We start from the raw sequence: 22,500 nt of genomic DNA, 5'->3' as shown, positions 1-22,500 counted from the left end.
CGATGTGGTTCTGATTCTCCGTTCTTCTCACGAGACCGAAATTCATCTCAAAATCTGATAAATGGATTAAATTCACTGTTTTGTGTGAATGATTATTAGATTAACGTTCATTATAAATGTCTTAATTTTATTGTGTCTGTAATTATTTGTATTTCTTTATTTTCTTAATTTTAGTTTGCCTAATTTATATTTTCTTAAAAAATGTTGTCTTACTATTTTTTGTCTTATTTTAATTATGTTTGATTGACCAGGTGAAAGCTAATCGGGGTTTTATCAGATTATATTCGGTCATGAAAAAGGTACGACTATGCAAATAACTTTATTACTCCACGACTGTCCCACATTTAATTTGCTGTAAATAATGTTGAGATGATTAAAACTGTTTAACTGGAATAATCTGCTGTTGTTTGTATGAGGTAAAGCGAAGCCTTGTTACCATAGTTACGCATACATTCTCAAAATATGCCGAAAAGCTGTTGTGTAGTTTTTTTACCATCACTCATTTTAAAAGTAGGGCTGCAACTAACGATTATTTTGATAATCAATTAATCGAGCGATTATTCGACTATTCTTTGATTATTGCAACGATTAATCGTTCGCTCTTAACCGATTATTCTGCTTGTGTCCCGACATGTCCCGACTCTGAAGTGTCGCCATATTGTGACAATAAACATCACAATATCCGCTGATGCGAGTGAAAACACCAGAGACCGGAAATTGAAAACAGTCGAATCGTGGAACACTCCGCGTTCAGGAATTCATGCTAGCGCCATCTTTGATTGTTAATGGGAATGATGTTGAAGATGCAGCGAGTCAATCCTGCACAGCCTCGATGGCATTCCCGTTAACAATCAAAGATGGTGCTAGCGTGGAGTTCGCTAGTTCGAATTCAGGGTGTGCTGAGTGACTCCAGTCAGATCTCCTTAGCAACCAAATTGGCCCGGTTGCTAGGGAGGGTAGAGTCACATGGGGTAACCTCCTCGTGGTCACTATAATGTGGTTCTCGCTCTCGGTGGGGCGTGTGGTGAGTTGTGCGTGGATGCCGCGGAGAATAGCGTGAAGCCTCCACATGCGCTACGTCTCCACGGTAACATGCTAAACAAGTCACATGATAAGATGCGCGGATTGACGGTCTCAGACGCGGAGGCAACTGAGATTCGTCCTCCACCACCCGGATTGAGGCGAGTCACTACACCACCATGAGGACTCGGAGCGCATCGGGAATCGGGTGTAAAAGGGGAAGTGAGTTAATCAGGAAATGATTTGTTTGAAGTGTAATTAATTACCTGTAATACTGAAGCACCTGCAGTGATGATTCACTTTATCTTAAAGAGCAGCTGGTGCATTTCTCAAACTGTTCTCACTGAATTCTGGCGTCATATTTAGCCAGTTCACTTGAAAATGTCATTTTGATGCACTATTGATTATTCAGATGTATCAATCACAGCAGCAATAAATCAATAATCAAACCTCAGAGTGTTGTGATATAAATGAAAGCACACAAAGCAAAGGATGTTTAAAAAATAATTTATTGTTCTGTATGTACAGGAAAATATAGAATACTGAGTAGAAAAGGTTATTGTGTGTACACACACACACACACACACACCGGAGACTCACAATCACACTTTACAAAAATCAACTATAAAATCCTCCATTAAGAGCAACAGCAGAATCTCACTGACGTCGAGAGAAGAAGAGACGAATTTGGGGGATTTTGTACCATGTTGCATTATTGACCCTGTCAGTGATCACACACACACACACTCTCTCTCTCTCTCACACACACACACACACACACACACACTCTCTCTCTCTCTCTCTCACACACACACACACACTCTCACAGACACACAGATATACACACTCACTGTCACACTCTCACTCACACACACACACACAGATATACACACTCACTCTGTCACACTCTCACTCACACACACACACACAGATATACACACTGTCACACTCTCACTCACACACACACACAGATATACACACTCTGTCACACTCTCACTCACACACACACACACACACACAGATATACACACTCACTCTGTCACACTCTCACTCACACACACACACAGATATACACACTCTGTCACACTCTCACTCACACACACACACAGATATACACACTCTGTCACACTCTCACTCACACACACACAAACACACACAGATATTCACACACACACACACACACAGACACAGATATACACACTCACACACACACTCACTCTGTCACACTCTCACTCACACAAACACACACAGATATTCACACACACACACACTCACTCTGTCACACTCTCACTCACACAAACACACACAGATATTCACACACACACACAGATATACACACTCACTCTGTCACACTCTCACTCACACACACACACACACAGATATTCACACACACACACACACACACACACACAGATATACACACTCACTCTGTCTCACACACTCTCTCTCTCTCTCTCACACACACACACACACACACTCTCACACACTCAGACACACACACTCACTCACACACACACACACACACACACTCACTCACAGACACACACACACACACACTCACAGACACACACACACTCTCTCACACTCTCTCTCAGACACACACACACACAGATATACACACTCACTCTGTCTCACACACTCTCTCTCTCTCTCTCACACACACACACACACACACACTCTCACACACTCAGACACACACACTCACTCACACACACACACACACACACACACTCACTCACAGACACACACACACACACACTCACAGACACACACACACTCTCTCACACTCTCTCTCAGACACACACACACACACACACACTTTGTCGTGCAGCTCTTTGGTTTGTGAAGAACACAATCACAACTTCACATGTGCAACATAATTACAACAAACTCGAATCAGCTGCATATTTTGATCTAAATGTGACGTTCAGGGGAAATGTTAAAATAAAGCATATTAATATCAATAACAACAACACCGGCATGCGTTCTGCTACACCGATTGGTCCGTTCTGAAAGATCCAATCAAAGGCATCGATCAGAGATTTAATAATACTGATGCAGCGCCGCAATCGTCGAGATCTTCAAACATTATTGTGTAACTTTGTCCGATACGCTTCGTGTGTACATAAAACCGCAACAACTGAGCGAAGAAAAACTCTTTACGATTATTGACAGAAAGACGTTTAAGAAGCTTTACGGGACATGTTGACTGGAACACATTTAAAGGGGCGTGAATCAACATCACACCACAAATACTGTCGATTGAGCTCAAACCCGGAACATTCCTTTAAACTGCTGTAAATCTGCCGTCCACACGAGTGCAGAGTACTGTCCACACGATTCACACCCCAAAGTTGGACTAAAATGCTCTGAAAAATGATTAAAAACATTTGAAATATCCATGATTCAAGTTCAGCTTCACCGGAGGGAGAGATGCACACACACACACACACACACACACACACACACACATATACACACACTCACAGATACTCACACACACACTCACAGATACACACATATACACACACTCACAGATACACACACACACTCTCAGATACACACACACACACTCTCAGATACACACACTCTCAGATACACACACACACACACTCTCAGATACACACACACTCACAGATACACACACTCACACACTCTCTCAGATACACACACTCACACACACTCTCAGATACACACACACACAGATACACATACACACTCACAGACACACACAGATACACACTAACAAATACACACACACACAGATACACACACTCACACACACACACAGACACACACATACACAGATACACACTAACAAATACACACACACACAGATACACACACTCACACACACACACAGACACACACATACACAGATACACACTAACAAATACACACACACACACAGATACACACAGATACACACACTCACAGATACACACACTCACAGATACACACACTCACAGATACACACACTCACAGAGAACACTGCAGCCAGTGCAAACACACACACACACACACGTAACATGATCTCTCTGAGACACACACACACACTCAGATACACACACACACACACTCAGATACACACACACACACACTTGTTTGTCAGGCTGGTTTCGTCGCATCCGAGTGCAGTTTCCATCTTTGTAAAAGCATCCAAATCGTTCACCGGCTTATGAGGTCATGATAGCGTGCAGTCGTACGATCCCTCCTCCAGCGTCTGCTCCTCCTCCTCCAGCTCCACAGGCGTGTCCTCCAGCGGTCGGGCGTTACGCTCGGGTGAGCCCTCTAGTGGCAGCGAGTGACCCGACCACGGCGGTCACGCCGCGAGTCTTCGGCTCTGAGCAGCGGCGTTCGGACAGTTTTGGCGCACCGGACGGCTGGAACGCTTCGGGCTGCACCTGCTCGACGGAAACCTCCATCAACTTCAGCAGCTGAGGACGAATCAGATTCAAGAACGGCTTGTAGCCCAAACTGAGAGCGAGAGAGACAGAGAGCGAGACAGCGAGAGAGAGAGAGAGAGAGAGAGAGAAAGTATAAAACATTAATAAACATCTGTTTTGTTTCAATAAGATTGCAGATGCAACAATTAATTTTTTGACTTATGTGGTTTTAGGGTTCCAACACCTCTTCGTCAATGAATTTCCAGAACGTTCCGTTTGTAAATACTGCATAAGGAACTTCATAAAATAACTGGTAATATGGTTCCTTTTGTTCACACTAGTTAAAGCTGCACTGTGTTACTTTGTGCTCTCTAGCGACATCTGTGGTTGAAATGTGAAACTGCAAACAGTTTTTGGAAGAACATTTTACGAGAGTTATAATGTATGACTGACGGAAGTGAACACGTGACAGCTGGTACGTCTTTAGTAAATGCATTATGAATTGTGGTAAAGCCGCTGGCTACCACCCTTGGGGTTCACTAGTTCGAATCCAGGGTGGTGAGTGACTCCAGCCAGGTCTCCTTGGCAACCAAATTAGCCCGGATGCTAGGGAGGGTAGAGTCACATGGGGTAACCTTCTCATTGTTGCTATAATGTGGTTCTCGCTCTCGCTGGGGCGTGTGGTGAGTTGTGCGTGGATGCTGCGGAGAATAGCGTGAAGCCTCCACACGCGCTACGTCTCCATGGTAACACTCTCAACAAGTCCACGTGATAAGATCGCGCGGATTGGCCGGTCTCAGACAGCGGAGGCAACTGAAATTAGATCCTCCGCCACGATGACTTATGATGCATTCACATACAAGTGAATGTTTCGCGTGTCGCGATTATATACAATGTCAATGCAAATCACGCGAATTGCGCGACTTCAACATCGCGAAATCGCTTCATTAAGCTGAGTTCAAATTTTTAACATGAGCGAAAAATCTGCATGGCGCGTTGTCGTGAAAGCCTATCAGCATTGAGATTGTCCGGTTGTCACTGGCGTAGTAACAGAAGAAATCAGGAAACATTTATTAAAAGAATTGTTGTAGCGGTGTGTGGGCTCCGGAATTGTGCGACACAATGTCATACAGGTGCAGAGACCGGACGATAAAAAGACGTCGCTTGGAGGAAAGTGGCGAGGAAGTTGGACTACCGCGTAAGTTCTGAAAATTTGCGCGTCTTCTTGATTCCAGCTATTGGTGCGTACTTTACTATGAGCGAAGTCGTAGAAGCCCCGCCTCCTGTCCTTTTCCGGAAGAGAAGCAGGAATAATCGGCGTTCACATTACTCGTCGCGAATGCCAGTTTAAACACACATTTATAATCCAGCGGTCAAACTTCGCGTGAGCAATATTAGGTGAAAATTTTCTTCGCGTTGTATGTTTTTTATTAAAAGTTGTTTATGTTACATTAGTTAATGCACTATTCATTACGTGAGTTAAAATTTTTAACACGAGTGAAAAATCTGCATGATGCGTTGTCGCGAAAGCCAATCAGCGTTGAGATTGTCCGGATGTCACTGGCGTATTGGCGTAGTAGCAGAAGAAATCTGGAAAAATTTATAAAAAATTGTCGTAGCGGTTTGTGCGCGGCCGAATTGTACGACACAACGTCATACATGTGCAGAGACCGGACGATAAAAAGTCATGGCTTGGAGGAAAGTGGCGAGGAAGTTGTACTTCCGCGTAAGTTCTGAAAATATGCGCGACTACTTGATTCCAGCTATTGGTTGAACTTTACTATGAACCACATCGTAGAAGCCCCGCCTCCTGTCCTTTTCGGAAGAGAAGCCGGAATAATCAGCGGGTTCACGTTACTCGTGCGAATGCCAGTTTAAACACACATTTATAATCCAGCGGTCAAACTCGCGTGAGCAATATTAGGTGAAAATTTCCTTCGCGTTGTATGTTTTTTTTATTAAAAGTTGTTTATGTTACATTAGTTAATGCACTATGAACTAACACGAATTAACAATACCCATTAACTTTTAAAAATACAACTATTTAACACTGTTGAAATTAACTAAGAATAATTAGTGCTGAAAAGTATTTATTATTAAAGATAATTTCAACATATAAAGTTTTAAATTAAATGTTGTTAATAACAACCAGGCCCGCCGACAGGGGGGGACAAACGGGTCTGTTGTCCCGGGCCCAGGGTAGGCCCAGAACTGGGCCCTCATTAAATTATGGAATAATTGTTAAAAAATAAATAAAATAGGCATATTTGTGGAAAAAATATCTAATATTTAAGTTACATGAAAGCTTTTTATTTGTTTTCTTCCTAATTGTCCTTGAAATAGTGGTCAAGAACCCCCGCCCACCCCCAAAACAAAAATGGTTTGGCCACTGATCAAAATTTGATGTTGTCATTTGATTTGAAGTTCAGTAGGCTAACGTTACGATCAAAATGTCCGGTCAGCACAAGTCTGGTGCTCAGAAAAGAAAAGAAAAGAGAAGAAGGAAGAAGAAAATAGAGGCCTTCGAGATGTCCTAAACAAATATTTTAAAAAAGGTGGTGGCGGAGAAGCTGGAACTAACGTTAGTAAAGTCAACGTAGAGCAAGGTAAGAAACAGCGCAGCCAACGTTTATGAGTGTTGTCAAAGACCCGGTACCAAGTCGGTACTAATTTTGTTTTAAACGTCACGCCACGGTACCAGGTTTTCTCAAACCCGGTACTTGATGCGCGTGCATGCCCGAGCGCGTGCAGTTGCGTCCTCTTCATAAAAGTGCTGAGACATTGCGACCGGCGGTGCTGCTGATGTGGTGGCTGTAAATCCACTTGTTGATAAGAAAGGAGGAAAGAGACACATATGGAAATATTTTGGATATTAGCTCATAATAGCGACGCGGCGCTCGTTTTACAAGCGCGCAAGTTCATTGTTGCATAGCAACGACAGACGCCACGGGAGAGCACGCGCTTGTGGAAAGGAGAAAGCGGTGCGAACTGCGCTCTCCATGATGACGAGGAAGTATTAGCAAAGAATTCATTGATTTCTAGCCCTTGCATTAGCTTTACTACTAGATATATTTATGGAGATGAGAAATAAAAAGCCGGCTGAAATGCGTCACTGTTGGCATCGGTGAACAGATAATGGGCCAGATCCGAGTCTATTTTTGCTGCGCTGCTCATGCTTAATTAAAAGTGAAAGCACACTTTTGATGGACAAAAAATAAATATGATTTCACACAAAAAGTGCCCAAAATGCACAGATTTTGCATGTCTAGTATGTTTTAACAAGAACTGCAGTAGGCTATGTCAGAAAAAAAAATGAAAACATTTATAGAAAATGTACCCATTTAAACGTGTTTTTATTATTCAGTTTGGGTAAAAGTATATGGTGTTTTATAAAAAATAAAAAAAAATGGAAGTCTGCTGTAAAGTGGTTAGAACAACGGAATCGGCTAAAATCAGAATTGGCCTAGAAAATTGTAATTGGTGCATCTCTAGTATAAGAGCCTGACACAACACGTTATCTTTGACAGAAACAGTTGAGTTTGGTAGCTCCGTCAGAGAGGATGAGACAGAGAGGAGAGAGATCCAGCTGCAGTCAGGTGACAGAGAGAGTGATGCGTTATCTTTGACAGAAACAGTTGAGTTTGGTAGCTCCGTCAAGAGGAAGAACAGAGGAGGGGAGAGGAACAGGAGAGGAATAGCAGAGGAGGGGAACAGGAGAGGAAGAGCAGAGGAGGGGAGAAGAACAAGAGAGGAAGAGCAGAGGAGGGGAACAGGAGAGGAAGAGCAGAGGAGGAGAACAGGAGAGGAAGAGCAGAGGAGGGGAGAAGAACAAGAGAGGAAGAGCAGAGGAGGGGAACAGGAGATTAAGAGCAGAGGAGGGGAACAGGAGAGGAAGAGCAGAGGGAGGGAGAAGAACAAGAGAGGAAGAGCAGAGGGAGGGAACAGGAGATTAAGAGCAGAGGAGGGGAACAGGAGAGGAAGAGCAGAGGAGGGGAGAAGAACAAGAGAGGAAGAGCAGAGGAGGGGAACAGGAGAGGAAGAGCAGAGGAGGAGAACAGGAGAGGAAGAGCAGAGGAGGGGAGAAGAACAAGAGAGGAAGAGCAGAGGAGGGGAACAGGAGAGGAAGAGCAGAGGAGGAGAACAGGAGAGGAAGAGCAGAGGAGGGGAGAAGAACAAGAGAGGAAGAGCAGAGGAGGGGAACAGGAGATTAAGAGCAGAGGAGGGGAACAGGAGAGGAAGAGCAGAGGAGGGGAGAAGAACAAGAGAGGAAGAGCAGAGGAGGGGAACAGGAGAGGAAGAGCAGAGGAGGAGAACAGGAGAGGAAGAGCAGAGGAGGGGAGAAGAACAAGAGAGGAAGAGCAGAGGAGGGGAACAGGAGAGGAAGAGCAGAGGAGGGGAGAAGAACAAGAGAGGAAGAGGAGAGGAAGGGAACAGGAGAGGAAGAGCAGAGGAGGGGAACAGGAGAGGAAGGGCAGAGGAGGGGAACAGGCGAGGAAGAGCAGAGGAGAGGAAGAGCGGAGGAGGGGAACAGGAGAGGAAGAGCAAGGGAAAAGGAGAGATCTGGGCATGGGGGGGCCCATCTAAGATTATCTTGTCCCGGGCCCAGGCAAGACTGTCAGCTGGCCTGATAACAACATAAATTATTGCACAATAACCGTTATTAACATTAATAACAACAAACATAAAACAGAGTTTTTCATGCATGTTTAAATGTACTGACCAATCAGCTGAGGCCCAGAGGTCGACAGCGATCAGACCCGCTCTGATGCTCTGAACCGTTTCAGGTGGAACTTCTGGACTGTCCAAGAACCCCGCCACCCGTTTAATGACGCTGGCGTCTCGTAAGATCAGTCCAATGACCACGCACCACTCCAGACACCCGGCCTCCATGAACACATGCAGGAGATACCTGAAATCACAACACACAATTACACACACGTGCAACGGTGCGGACTGGTTTGTTCAGATCCATAACGATTCATTTGATGAGGGCTTCGTTCAGAAGTGAATAGTAGCGTACTAGCTAAAAGCATTTACTTAAATGTAGCATGTGAAACACTTTACAGTATGTAATGATGATTGTTTTTAAACTGTAGCATGCTACATAGCGGTTACATGACCTCATAATGTTCTTTATATAATTCGGTGAGTGGCATGCAATTATCTTGCTACTAAATGTTTATTTAGCATGTATCATCATGCATACTATACACTGCTGTAGTAGTACATGTAGTGTTTTTGTAAACATACAGTATGCATATGTTATTATAGGATTTCTTTGAGGGTATTGAGTAAGGAATGATACAATAGTTGCAACTAGATAAAGGTAAAGTTGATGATTCTACAGATATCCAAGCAAGAAAAACAGCCAAGTATGCTAGATATAGTCAGATAGATACATTATATATACAGAGAGAAACTTAAAGCAGATCAAAAGGCCTTCAGTGGGTTTGTTTACATTTGAATTTTTGATATTAACGAGAACATTCCGTCAATAGAACATTCCATTAATGCAAGTCTTTGGGGTTTTTTCGGACATTTGTTTGTCCCCTGTGTGAAAACCGTAAGTCCAATTGGTTTGAAAAAATGTAGCAAACTATTCCAGAACAGTCTGAAGGTCTGTGCCAACTTTGATGGATAAAGCTTGAAAGCTCAAGAAATTTTGGTCTCTAAGGATCCTCAAAGTTTGTAGAATGACGGTATGTTTGCTGTCAAACCAACATAATTGCTCGTATCCAAATGGTCTCCGTTGAAACTAGTAGTATAGTAGTATGCCACTCTGAATATACCCAATGACCTCATCAGTTCCCAAGATTTTAACGGTCCCCTGTTGATGACATCATCACTTACCGCAGTTGCACCTGAGACTTGTGCGGTCCTTTATTGGCCAGCTCCATTGAGATGTGCTCCAGCGCTGATTGGCTGAGGCTGAGGGTGGAGAAATTCTCATCTGCCATCATCCAATCACCATCCACCACGGAACTGGTTTCAGTCAGATCAGTAGCTGAACCGATACTGCACTCCTCTCCTGAACGGATGAGATGGAGAACAAGAACGCACATGAGAAAGAGAGAGACAAGCAGATAAACAGGAAGACCCTACCAGTCTCACCTTTGTTAATAAGGGGAGACAGAAAAGCCTCTTGTGTCCGTGGCCCTCCGTGAGAGGAGGCGGAGTCCAGCTCCTTTGGCACCGCCCCCAAACCATCAAGCCAGCTGTGATTAGCTGTGGTGACCTGAGGGGGCGTGGTGTCCATGTCACTATTCAGCAAACTGTCAGCTGACCGCGACTTCAGCAAACGAGAGCTCAACACTATAACAGAAAGAGCCAATCATAAATACAGAGGTCTTAAAAGGTACAGCGCAAAACCCAACGTTACAATAAAACACACACACACACACCTGGACGGCAGCGTCCATCCTTCAGCGGCGAGCTAATGGAGCATGCTGGGATAACAGGGAATGGCCACAGGAAGTCTTTGTGCAGGCATTTGAGGGCTGTAACGAAATCAGCCCACCCGTGCCACCCGTGTCCGCTCCCGACACAACCAGCCAATCAGCTCGAAGCCCAGCTGAGCTGGAGAAACAGCCGAGATCTCGCGAGTCTCACCTGCTCCAGCAGGTGTCTCGCGTGTCTCCACAGAATCACATCAATGTAGAGATTCTCTGCAGAGTCGCTCTCTTTACACCACCGATCGCCACTGAAGAGACACAACACACACACACACACACATTTCTCTTCAGTGAAACCATTTAAACAATGTTTGCCGTGAGCACTTCCGTACTGGGGAGTAACTAACATAGAAGTTATGATGCTAACTAGTGGATCAGACCAATAGGGGTTTTTCAATGGCAGATGCCAATACCAATATCTAGAGAGCAGGATGGCCTAATATAAATGCTGATAAGTATAATACAATTTAACAACAGCAAATCAGATTGTGGTGAGGAGGAGAGCGTGACCGGGCCGTGAGGACACGCCTGGCACTGAATTGTCCTAATCAGCTGGAAGGGGTATAAAAGGCGAGCTAGGAGCCAGTTTGAGAGAGAGAGAGAGGCGGCCACTGTTTGTTTAAGTTCATTTCTGTCATTCAAGTTATGTTGACTGTTCTGCCGGTTCCCGAATCCTGTTACACTGGTGCCCAAATCTGGGAAAGTTGAGGGAGGCGCTGTCGGCGAGTCCTCGCCGCGGCCGTCTGCCAGGGGATGGAGGAGTCACTACCGGCCGGCAGGAATGAGAGGAGATGATACCGTCCACCAGGGGTCGGAGGACTTGCTGCCGTCTGCCAGGGAGTAGCACCTGCTGTCCGCCAGAGGGCGGATGAGTGGCTGAGGAGGACTAGGCGACGACGTGTCCGAGGACTGGCGGCGACTTTTCCTCTCACCCCCTTTGCCCTTTCCCTCTCCCGCTCCCTCGTCTCTCCGAGGAGGCAGGGAAGATCTGCCGGCAGAAGGGCGGTCAGAAGGGCAACACCTCCCTCCAGGAAGGGAGGGAGTACCCCTGGCCTGAATCGGGCAGTGGATGAGTGTGATACCAAGATAGTTAGCTATGCTACCCTAAGTGAATGAATATCATCCAATAGTAAAAAAGTCCCAGTATTGCATTAACTGGGGTAAAATTTGTCCAAAGTGACTTCCAGTGCACTTATTACAGGGACAATCCCCCCGGAGCAACCTGGAGTTAAGTGTCTTACTCAAGGACACAATGGTGGTGACTGTGGGGATCGAACCAGCAACCTCCTGATTACCAGTTATGTGCTTTAGCCCACTATGCCACCACCACTACATTTAACCCTAATTGAGATCCTTATTAAATAGATATTACCACAAAATTATGTTTTAAATAGTTTGCTTTCTTTTGTTAGTAACATGAAGTTTAAAACAACATTCAAGAGAGTAACTGGACTATAGTTTCAGGATGAGTTAATTGTAGCTTTACAAACTTAACTGTAAGGAAGCATCATGCAAGTGAGATTATACAAAGTATACATTTGTACTCCTATGTTTAAACTCTTGAATATATGTGTGTGTTAGTACAACATAATATGTGCCTACCCTTTAGAAGAAGGTCCAGAAGGCATGCTCAGTGTCCTAAATTTGCCCGCTGTGATGGTATCTGCAGCCTGAGAGAGACTGATGCTGCTGATTACTGAAAGAACTTCGAACCCGCCCGGTAGAGCTCGGCTCCTGCACACAGACGCACAAAACTCCAAATCTACATCTGAAATCACTGCATTGGATGTGCTGTTTACTCAGTCAAAACTTGAGTCAAAATATTCCCCAGTATCTCACCTGTGTAGTGGGTGTGCTGGGTGAGTCTCGGCCTCCCTGAACCAATGGCCTTGAGGAATCTGATCATGTGACGGCAGAGGTCCCATTTGCCCCGTTCGAGGGCCGTGTTGAAGAGCAGAGTGGCGTGTTGACAACTTGCTACAGGATCTTCCATATTCTAAGAAAACATCAACACAAATATGACTAGTAAAATCAGAGATAGCAAAACAAAAATATTTTTTCTTTATAGGGGGACATGAAAATGCTGTTGTTGCACTGTTGTTTTCCTAAGGATTACTGTTAACATTCTTCTTTTCAAGGTTTCATGGGCTTTAGGGTCCCTTAACATGCTCAAAAACTCCCTTGAAAATGTGAACACACAATCTGCCGGCCCCTTGAAAATTTAATATTTGGGAGGCTCTGTAGCACACGCCTTTTCCACTACAGTCACCAAACTTTGTACACTTATAGATCTCATCAAGCTGGACAACTTTCACACTCATAGTCATTGGCTCCGCCCAACAGGAAGTCTGCCATGTTGCATTGTTTGAAAAACGCATGCTCTGGAATTCGAAATACTCTTCCTATATGTGACAGGCACCAAACGTGGGCAACATCATGCCAAGGCATTGAAGATACTGAACTGCAAACAGATTTTTTATATTTCAAATGGTGTTGCCATGGCGGCGATATATGAATGATGAAAAATAAAAACAGGAAGTGCTCATTTCTTCGACGTGCATAGTGCGATTTAGATCAAATTTGAGATTTACGTTTGGTATTGGCCGTTGATCACATAGATGAGACTATTGTGGGGCACGATCATAGTGCCATCAACTGGCTGCAGGAAGTGTGGCACTTTTACAGACTTTGGAATAGCACTTTTTATTTTTTTTATCTGAACTGCTTTAATTTTTATATAATAATTTCAAGACAGTACAGATTTAAAATTATGAAGGGATTTTCAATATCTTAACTACTGTTGCCATAGCAACGCATTACACACTATAATTCCTTTTTATGTATATTCATACACTCACCTAAAGGATTATTAGGAACACCTGTTCAATTTCTCATTAATGCAATTATCTAATCAACCAATCACATGGCAGTTGCTTCAATGCATTTAGGGGTGTGGTCCTGGTCAAGACAATCTCCTGAACTCCAAACTGAATGTCAGAATGGGAAAGAAAGGTGATTTAAGCAATTTTGAGCGTGGCATGGTTGTTGGTGCCAGAGCGGGCGGTCTGAGTATTTCACAATCTGCTCAGTTACTGGGATTTTCACGCACAACCATTTCTAGGGTTTACAAAGAATGGTGTGAAAAGGGAAAAACATCCAGTATCGCGGCAGTCCTGTGGGCGAAAATGCCTTGTTGATGCTAGAGGTCAGAGGAGAATGGGCCGACTGATTCAAGCTGATAGAAGAGCAACTTTGCCTGAAATAACCACTCGTTACAACCGAGGTATGCAGCAAAGCATTTGTGAAGCCACAACACGCACAACCTTGAGGCGGATGGGCTACAACAGCAGAAGACCCCACCGGGTACCACTCATCTCCACTACAAATAGGAAAAAAGAGGCTACAATTTGCAAGAGCTCACCAAAATTGGACAGTTGAAGACTGGAAAAATGTTGCCTGGTCTGATGAGTCTCGATTTCTGTTGAGACATTCAGATGGTCGAGTCAGAATTTGGCGTAAACAGAATGAGAACATGGATCCATCATGCCTTGTTACCACTGTGCAGGCTGGTGGTGGTGGTGTAATGGTGTGGGGGATGTTTTCTTGGCACACTTTAGGCCCCTTAGTGCCAATTGGGCATCGTTTAAATGCCACGGCCTACCTGAGCATTGTTTCTGACCATGTCCATCCCTTTATGGCCACCATGTACCCATCCTCTGATGGCTACTTCCAGCAGGATAATGCACCATGTCACAAAGCTCGAATCATTTCAAATTGGTTTCTTGAACATGACAATGAGTTCACTGTACTAAAATGGCCCCCACAGTCACCAGATCTCAACCCAATAGAGCATCTTTGGGATGTGGTGGAATGGGAGCTTCGTGCCCTGGATGTGCATCCCACAAATCTCCATCAACTGCAAGATGCTATCCTATCAATATGGGCCAACATTTCTAAAGAATGCTTTCAGCACCTTGTTGAATCAATGCCACGTAGAATTAAGGCAGTTCTGAAGGCGAAAGGGGGTCAAACACAGTATTAGTATGTGTTCCTAATAATCCTTTAGGTGAGTGTATATTTTTGAGGTACTTGGTATGCTTGAATTTGTATGTTCTTTTTCACACACGTCAGAATCGTCGGCCATTAGCAATGGGCAAATGTTCATTCATGGGTGTGCAGAGGGGGTTCTGTAGTGCCAAACAGAAAATGGCCAAACAGGGGACTCTGTAGCACATCCCTTTTCAGCTAGTCACCAAACTTTGTACATAATGTATGTAGATCTCATCAAGCCAGACAACTTTCTCACCACAGACATTTAGCTCTGCCCCAACAGGAAGTCGGCCATTTTGGATGGTTTAAAAATGGCATGCTCTGGAATTTGAAATACTCCTCATAGGGAATTAATTTGACTGGCACCAATCTTAGGCAACGTCAAGCCAATACATAAATGAATGGATTTTTTATGTCTCAAAACGGTGTCTCCATTGCGATGCGATAAAGTAACAAAAAAATTGGAAGAAAGAATTGTCTCATCTTATGCACGCACAGTGTGATTTATATCAAAATTGGGCCTTATGTTTGGGCTAGAGGGCTGATCACATTGATGTATCTTCTGTAGGTCACGGTTGTAGCGCCACCAACTGTCAGCAGGAAGTGTGACCCTTTGAAAAAATCAATTTACATTTACACAAATCGCTTCATAAGTTGATGCATTATTTTACTAAAGCCGCCAGGATGAAATGGGCCCACGGTGCTTGGGCCCGTTGATTGCTGCTTGCAGCTATATTTTATTTTTATTTCTTTAGCATATTTTGTTTTGGTGTCAATTTTTATGTGATCTTGGCCAACAAAGGCAGTCTATGTGAAAATCTTAATTTTTAAGCATGTTTTTCTTTGAGGTGAATTTTGTGCGAATTTAGCAAGCTGTAGTTGTGGTGACCAAATGTGTAATTTTATATTAAATAAAAATAGGTATTATCCAATTGCTTAAAACAAATGTTGCAACTTAGCATAACTGGGACTTTGAGAGTTAATCTACAAATTTTGACCAATCTTTGGCAGTTGTGGGTTGCACGGCCAAACTCACAATGTATCGTATTCATTTTTGAAAGCGTTCCCTTATAAACGCTCACGGCAAAGACGCCAAACAAGACGTTCTTGACAATGTTTTTAAAGTTTTGAAACAAAAGCAATCCCAGACACAAATGATCCACCCCTGTCCCACCTCACCTGGAGAATAATCAGGTACGACGCTGCCGTGTCCAGATCCTGCGCCATCAAACACTCTTCAAACAGATCTTTGGGGTTCCCCACGCGGCAAACAGATAGTTCCAGAGCGCGTACTCCGTCTTCCGAGCGCAGTGGACGATGGTTTGCAGAAAGAGGGAAACTCCGTCACAAACTTGGCCACGGTGGGCAGCAGCGGATCGGGATGGGCTCTCGCGACGTCGCCTCTTCCTCCAAAACCACATGCACCATGAGCTCTAGAACGTGAGGGAAATACGGCAGAGACGCCGCAGGATTGCGCTAACATCAGCGCCTGCTCACCCAGGTTTCGCACCAGCAGCTGTCGGAGAATGTGGTGGAGGTAGATCTGCGACGTCCGCTCCACCGTGCAGAACGGGAAGAGAGATTCCAGCGGCTCTGAGGAGGAACTCTGAGCACTGAGCCCGTCGAAGAGCATCGTTTCGTTGGAGGCCTCAGGATGAGCGCGTCTTCGAACAAGACGGTCAGCGGGTAGATGTTGATGTGAAACGGGAGCATGATTCGTCGAGACATGAAGGAGTGAGTTTTGCGGTGGTCTCGCGGGAACAGAGGAAGCCACACCTTCATTCCCGCCTCTCCGCACGACAGCCACAGCGCCTCCATCAGGTGACGCTTCTTCCGGTTACTGCGACACGTCGTCCAAACGTTTTCCACACACTGAGCCAAAACCACCGGCGGACAGAACGGCAGCTGGGACAGGATGTTATATATGTTATAATAACATTTCAATAAAAACTGCAGCTGTTAAGCTACAACCCAAACAGTATTATATATACGATATACAAGGTGGCCCAAAAAAACACGAGTCCACAATGTTCGATTGCTCATATCTTAAAAATGCATAAAGGCGTTTGCACGATTTTTGGTGTACTTCTACGACTTTTTGTAAACAACAAAATTACTTCACTGTGACGTCATCGTGAGCAACAACTTGCTACAAATAAGCAATCATTTAGCTACATTTTAGCTAAATTAAAATTGGGCCAAGCAATTTATTTATTTATTTGTAGCAAGTTGTTGCTCACGATGACGTCACAGTGACGTAATTTTGTTGTTTACAAAAAGTCGTAGAAGTACGCCAAAAATCGTGCAAACGCCTTTATGCATTTTTAAGATATGAGCAATCAAACAGTGGCATAGGGGCCGACTTATAGATAAAAAAATATTTACATCAATATTTTTCAGCTTTTTGATATAGCGTCTCGATTAGCGCCGAGTCGATTTAACGCGTTCATTTAGTGCAATCAATTATATGAAGAAAATTAACGCGATTGATCATGCCGGCTACATCCTGAAATAATCCATGTTTTTGCATTTTAACTTAAATGTAACAATTACATTATTGTAACAATTGCATATTGTTACAATAACGCAATTGTTACAATAATGCAATTGTTACAATAACGCAATTGTTACAATATGTAATTGTTACAATAACGCAATTGTTACAATATGCAATTGTTACAATAACGCAATTGTTACAATATGTAATTGTTACAATAACGCAATTGTTACAATAACGCAATTGTTACAATAACGCAATTGTTACAATATGCAATTGTTAAAATAATGTAATTGTTACAATAACGCAATTGTTACAATAACGCAATTGTTACAATAACGCAATTGTTACAATATGCAATTGTTAAAATAATGTAATTGTTACAATAACGCAATTGTTACAATATGTAATTGTTACAATAACGCAATTGTTACAATAACGCAATTGTTACAATAACGCTAATTGTTACAATATGCAATTGTTAAAATAATGTAATTGTTACAATAACGTAATTGTTACAATAACGCAATTGTTACAATAACGCTAATTGTTACAATATGCAATTGTTAAAATAACGTAATTGTTACAATAACGCAATTGTTACAATAACGCTAATTGTTACAATAACGCTAATTGTTACAATATGCAATTGTTAAAATAATGTAATTGTTACAATAACGCAATTGTTACAATAACGCAATTGTTACAATAACGCAATTGTTACAATATGCAATTGTTAAAATAATGTAATTGTTACAATAACGCAATTGTTACAATATGTAATTGTTACAATAACGCAATTGTTACAATAACGCAATTGTTACAATAACGCAATTGTTACAATATGCAATTGTTAAAATAATGTAATTGTTACAATAACGCAATTGTTACAATAACGCAATTGTTACAATAACGCAATTGTTACAATATGCAATTGTTAAAATAATGTAATTGTTACAATAACGCAATTGTTACAATATGTAATTGTTACAATAACGCAATTGTTACAATAACGCAATTGTTACAATATGCAATTGTTACAATAATGCAATTGTTACAATAATGCAATTGTTACAATAATGCAATTGTTACAATAACGCAATTGTTACGCAATTGTTACAATATGCAATTGTTACAATATGCAATTGTTAAAATATGCAATTGTTACAATATGTAATTGTTACAATATGTAATTGTTACAATAATGCAATTGTTACAATATGCAATTGTTAAAATAACGCAATTGTTACAATATGTAATTGTTACAATAATGCAATTGTTACAATAACGCAATTGTTACAATATGCAATTGTTAAAATAATGTAATGTTACAATAACGCAATTGTTACAATAACGCAATTGTTAAAATAATGTAACTGTTACAATAATGTAATTGTTACAATATGCAATTGTTACAATATGCAATTGTTTAAATAACGTAATTGTTACAATAACGCAATTGTTACAATAACGTAATTGTTACAATAACGTAATTGTTACAATAACGCAATTGTTACAATAACGTAATTGTTACAATAACGCAATTGTTACAATAACGCAATTGTTACAATATGCAATTGTTAAAATAATGTAATTGTTACAATAACGCAATTGTTACAATATGTAATTGTTACAATAATGCAATTGTTACAATAACGCAATTGTTACAATATGTAATTGTTACAATAACGCAATTGTTACAATAACGCAATTGTTACAATATGCAATTGTTACAATATGCAATTGTTAAAATATGCAATTGTTACAATAACGCAATTGTTACAATATGTAATTGTTACAATAACGCAATTGTTACAATAACGCAATTGTTACAATATGTAATTGTTACAATAGCGCAATTGTTACAATAGCGTAATTGTTACAATAACGCAATTGTTACAATATGCAATTGTTACAATAACGCAATTGTTACAATAACGCAATTGTTACAATAACGCAATTGTTACGCAATTGTTACAATAACGCAATTGTTACAATAACGCAATTGTTACGCAATTGTTACAATAACGCAATTGTTACAATAACGCAATTGTTACAATATGCAATTGTTAAAATATGCAATTGTTAAAATATGCAATTGTTACAATATGTAATTGTTACAATAATGCAATTGTTACAATAATGCAATTGTTACAATAACGCAATTGTTACAATAATGCAATTGTTACAATAATGCAATTGTTACAATAACGCAATTGTTACAATATGCAATTGTTAAAATAATGTAATGTTACAATAACGCAATTGTTACAATATGCAATTGTTAAAATAATGTAATTGTTACAATAATGTAATTGTTACAATATGCAATTGTTACACTATGCAATTGTTTAAATAATGTAATTGTTACAATAACGCAATTGTTACAATATGTAATTGTTACAATATGTAATTGTTACAATAATGCAATTGTTACAATACCGCAATTGTTACGCAATTGTTACAATATGTAATTGTTACAATAACGCAATTGTTACAATAACGCAATTGTTACAATATGCAATTGTTAAAATAATGTAATTGTTACAATAATGTAATTGTTACAATATGCAATTGTTACAATATGCAATTGTTTAAATAATGTAATTGTTACAATAGCACTAATTGTTACAATATGTAATTGTTACAATAGCATAATTGTTACAATAGCGCTAATTGTTACGTAATTGTTACAATATGTAATTGTTACAATAGCACTAATTGTTACAATAACGCAATGTTACAATAACGCAATTGTTACAATATGCAATTGTTACAATAATGCAATTGTTACGCAATTGTTACAATATGTAATTGTTACAATATGCAATTGTTACAATAATGCAATTGTTACAATATGCAATTGTTAAAATAATGTAATTTTACAATAACGCAATTGTTACAATATGTAATTGTTACAATAATGCAATTGTTACAATAACGCAATTGTTACAATATGCAATTGTTACAATATGCAATTGTTACAATATGTAATTGTTACAATAATGCAATTGTTACAATAATGCAATTGTTACAATATGCAATTGTTAAAATAATGTAATTTTACAATAACGCAATTGTTACAATATGTAATTGTTACAATAATGCAATTGTTACAATAACGCAATTGTTACAATATGTAATTGTTACAATATGCAATTGTTACAATAATGCAATTGTTACAATAATGCAATTGTTACAATATGTAATTGTTACAATATGCAATTGTTACAATAATGCAATTGTTACAATATGCAATTGTTAAAATATGTAATTGTTACAATAATGCAATTGTTACAATAATGCAATTGTTACAATATGTAATTGTTACAATATGCAATTGTTACAATAATGCAATTGTTACAATATGCAATTGTTAAAATAATGTAATTTTACAATAACGCAATTGTTACAATATGTAATTGTTACAATAATGCAATTGTTACAATAACGCAATTGTTACAATATGCAATTGTTACAATATGCAATTGTTACAATATGTAATTGTTACAATAATGCAATTGTTACAATAATGCAATTGTTACAATATGCAGTTGTTAAAATAATGTAATTGTTACAATATGTAATTGTTACAATATGTAATTGTTACAATAATGCAATTGTTACAATAATGCAATTGTTACAATATGCAATTGTTAAAATAATGTAATTGTTACAATATGTAATTGTTACAATATGTAATTGTTACAATAATGCAATTGTTACAATAATGCAATTGTTACAATATGCAATTGTTAAAATAATGTAATTGTTACAATATGTAATTGTTACAATAATGCAATTGTTACAATAATGCAATTGTTACAATATGCAATTGTTAAAATAATGTAATTGTTACAATATGTAATTGTTACAATATGTAATTGTTACAATAATGCAATTGTTACAATAATGCAATTGTTACAATATGCAATTGTTAAAATAATGTAATTGTTACAATATGTAATTGTTACAATATGCAATTGTTACAATAATGCAATTGTTACAATATGCAATTGTTAAAATAATGTAATTTTACAATAACGCAATTGTTACAATATGTAATTGTTACAATATGTAATTGTTACAATAATGCAATTGTTACAATAACGCAATTGTTACAATATGCAATTGTTAAAATAATGTAATGTTACAATAACGCAATTGTTACAATATGTAATTGTTACAATAACGCAATTGTTACAATAACGCAATTGTTACAATATGCAATTGTTAAAATAATGTAATGTTACAATAACGCAATTGTTACAATATCGCAATTGTTACAATAATGTAATTGTTACAATATGCAATTGTTACAATATGCAATTGTTTAAATAACGTAATTGTTACAATAACGCAATTGTTACAATATGTAATTGTTACAATAACGCAATTGTTACAATAACGCAATTGTTACAATAATGCAATTGTTACAATATGGAATTGTTACAATATGCAATTGTTACAATATGGAATTGTTAAAATAATGTAATGTTACAATAACGCAATTGTTAAAATAATGTAATGTTACAATAACGCAATTGTTAAAATAATGCAATTGTTACAATATGCAATTGTTACAATATGCAATTGTTAAAATATGCAATTGTTACAATATGTAATTGTTACAATAATGCAATTGTTACAATATACAATTGTTAAAATAATGTAATTGTTACAATATGCAATTGTTACAATATGTAATTGTTACAATAATGCAATTGTTACAATATCGCAATTGTTACAATAATGTAATTGTTACAATATGCAATTGTTACAATATGCAATTGTTTAAATAACGTAATTGTTACAATAACGCAATTGTTACAATATGTAATTGTTACAATAACGCAATTGTTACAATAACGCAATTGTTACAATAATGCAATTGTTACAATATGGAATTGTTACAATATGCAATTGTTACAATATGGAATTGTTAAAATAATGTAATGTTACAATAACGCAATTGTTAAAATAATGTAATGTTACAATAACGCAATTGTTAAAATAATGCAATTGTTACAATATGCAATTGTTACAATATGCAATTGTTAAAATATGCAATTGTTACAATATGTAATTGTTACAA

General features: G+C 39.6%; 1 pseudogene; it reads right to left on the bottom strand.

Moving 5' to 3' along the window:
- Positions 1–4,204: 4,204 nt before the first annotated feature.
- The window catches only part of LOC127628594 (guanine nucleotide exchange factor subunit RIC1-like), a 19,212-nt pseudogene continuing 916 nt past the window's right edge, over positions 4,205–22,500 (bottom strand).

This window comes from Xyrauchen texanus, chromosome 35 (assembly GCF_025860055.1).
Source record: "Xyrauchen texanus isolate HMW12.3.18 chromosome 35, RBS_HiC_50CHRs, whole genome shotgun sequence".
Lineage (NCBI taxonomy): Eukaryota > Metazoa > Chordata > Actinopteri > Cypriniformes > Catostomidae > Xyrauchen > Xyrauchen texanus.
This window is presented reverse-complemented; position numbering and strand designations above follow the sequence as displayed.